Source organism: Mus pahari, chromosome 16 (genome assembly GCF_900095145.1).
Source record: "Mus pahari chromosome 16, PAHARI_EIJ_v1.1, whole genome shotgun sequence".
Taxonomy (NCBI): Eukaryota; Metazoa; Chordata; class Mammalia; order Rodentia; family Muridae; genus Mus; species Mus pahari.
Genome location: NC_034605.1, coordinates 25921695 through 25924702, shown reverse-complemented (window position 1 = coordinate 25924702; position 3008 = coordinate 25921695).

The window sequence follows — 3008 nt, the reverse complement described above, 5'->3', positions numbered from 1 at the left end:
CTACCCACCCACTCCCACTACTTGGCCCAGGCCTTGCCTTGCTTCCACAACTTCTTTATTCTCTTCTTGCTTGCCGAAGCGAAAGGACCCCAGCCTGAAACCCTCTGGTTTATATAGCCCTAAGGGGAACGTGTCTGCCTGTGATTGGTGCTTACTTCCGAACCTCATTAGCATCTCTGTGCTGGCTCATCGCGCCGAGCCTGGCGCATGTGCCTAGCAAGCTGTTTTTTCTCTCCCTTCCCCCTTTCGGGTCAGGCGCCATTTTGCAATGGCAGAATGTGGCGGTTTGCCACACCAGCCATGTGGTTAGGTGGCTGATAGGTAGACAGACTGGCTCTCCGAGTTTCTAGACTACTAGATTAGAATCCAGCTCTCCAATAGCTATGTGGTAGAGGAAGTGGCTGACGGTTGAGTAGCTGAGTGTATTATGGGTTTTAGTTATTTTAACAGAAGGAAGTCCCGTGAGAAAGTCAATACATTTCTTTGCCTAACGGTCCTCAGGTCTCTGGCTGTCTGTTAACCTTTCCAAAATTCCAAAACAGCCAATCAAAGACATACTTACTCAACAGAGTAAGCCACACTTTCATTTTTCAAGTCCTTCTTTTTATCTGGGGATATAACAACACTGGATATTCTGCTTCTGAGCATATACCAACCAAACACCCAAGCAGGACAAGATGTTACTGTACCTAGGCACATTCCAATCTAGGGTCTGCCTTATGACTGCTTAAAGAGCTAATTTGTTCCAGGACCACATGGCTTCCCCTTTAAAAGATGCTGTGTTCAAACAACGTTATCCTTGATCCATAGAAGGTCTCTTGATACCCAAAGTGTGTGAACCCTGCATCTATTTTGCTATTTTCATACCCAATTTGTTTGAGGAAATCCAGACACAGTGAGGTTAAGTTATCCAATGACATTTTCAAGGATAAATATAAATAAAATTTTAGAAATTACATGGTTGACCAAAGGTGTGATTTACTCTCCATTTTGTCTAAAGATATTTTCTTTAGAGATTGTAAAATCTAAGTTTGTTTCTATACTTTTGAGATGAATGGAAATAACTCTAAAAGCTAAGCAATGATCTTGCTGGTCTAAAACCCAGGGACAATTTTCTCATATCTCTGAATTCTCCTTTTGATTCATATTCATTGAAGAAGATGGTGCCTTGTCTCCCTGGGCCTGTGGAGGTGGTGGTGTGTATCCTTTCTGGGCACCTGGATTCCAGTACAAATCAAATAAAGAAATTAGGTGTTTGTTGACCTACTTGTTTTGATGAGAGTCGTTTGATTAGTCTTTTGATCTGTCTCTTCTTATGCTCTCTTTTAGTTTAAAATGGCAAAGAATCCTAGGCCCACTTGAGAGCTTTGTGAAGGAAGCAGTTGCTAACTGTCTTACTGTTCTACTGCTGTGAAGATATACCATGACTAAGAGAAGTTATAAGGGAAAGCATGGAGCTGGAGGGGTAGCTGATAGTTTACATCCTGATCAGCAATCAGAGCCAAAAGAAATACAGAGGCTGAGTGTTCCTCTTTCTCCACATCCTCACCAGCATCTGCTGTCACCTGAATTTTTGATCTTAGCCATTCTGACTGGTGTGAGGTAGAATCTCAGGGTTGTTTTGATTTGTATTTCCCTGATGATTAAGGATTTTGAACGTTTTTTCAGGTGCTTCTCAGCCATTCAGTATTCCTCAGTTGAGAATTCTTTGTTTGGCTCTGTACCCCATTTTTTAATGGGGTTATTTGATTTTCCGGAGTCCACTTTCTTGAGTTCTTTATATATATTGGATATTAGTCCCCTATCTGATTTAGAATTGGTAAAGATCCTTTCCCAATCTGTTGGTNGCCTTTTTGTCTNATTGACAGTGTCTTTTGCCTTAAAGAAGCTTTGCAGTTTTATTAGGTCCCATTTGTCGATTCNNNATCTTTCAGCACAAGCCACTGCTGTTCTGNTNAGGAATTTTTCCCTTGTGCCCTTATCTTTGAGACTTTCCCCACTTTCTCCTCTATAAGTTTCATTGTCTCTGGTTTTATGTGGAGTTCTTTGATCCACTTAGACTTGAGCTTTGTACAAGGAGATAAGAATGGATCAATTTGCATTCTTTTTAGGATTTAATGAAAGTGAAGGTACAACATACACAAACTTGTGGGACACAATGAAAGCAGTTACTTCTCAAGTCCTTTTTATGGAGGAAATGATAAATCAATCCAACATTCTATACTCTCTGAGCATATCCAAAATACACACCCAAGATAACAAAATGTCTTTAGTACATATGGACACAATTTAGGTCATAGTTTGCCATGAGCAACACTTTTCTTGGAGCTATCTTTATAGGCCAGACTGGCCTTTTACTCCCAGAGATCCACATACCTCTGACTTCTGAATGCTGGGAATGAAGGCCTGCACCACCACTGAACGCCTTGCAAATTTTAATATTTAGTGTAAAGGAAAGGCAGAAGGATTGTGAAACTGCATGTCAAGAATAGAAAACATACACAATTCCCAAAGTTTGAATCAAGCATCCTAATCTTTTGTTTGTAGAAAGTGTTCAGTTTCACATGAATTCCTACTTAGGGAGACTATAGCTCTTAAGTTAGAGGAGTTCGATCCTGTCTCAGCCTGAACTGATAACAGCCTGCAGAGGTCACAGCCTGGCCACTCTAATGGAACCCATGTTGGAAAAGGCAGGGATGCACCTGAAAATACTTTTACTCTGGAAGTCACAATGTCACATAGCAGCCGCAAAGTGCTACCCTGACCCTATGTGTGAACAATCAGTTCATATCTGGGATGTACCAAGCAATTATTTTTAAAAGATTTATTTTTAAAATCTGTGATCTGGAATGGAATATGGAATGTAAAAAAATAAATTTTAAAAAATGAAATAAAAAAAAAAAAATCTGTGATCTGCCTGACAAAAAGTGCCCTGCTTTCATGATCTGTGCCTGCAGACACCAAAAGAGGGCGCCAAATCTCTCTCTCTCTCTCTCTCTCTCTCTCTC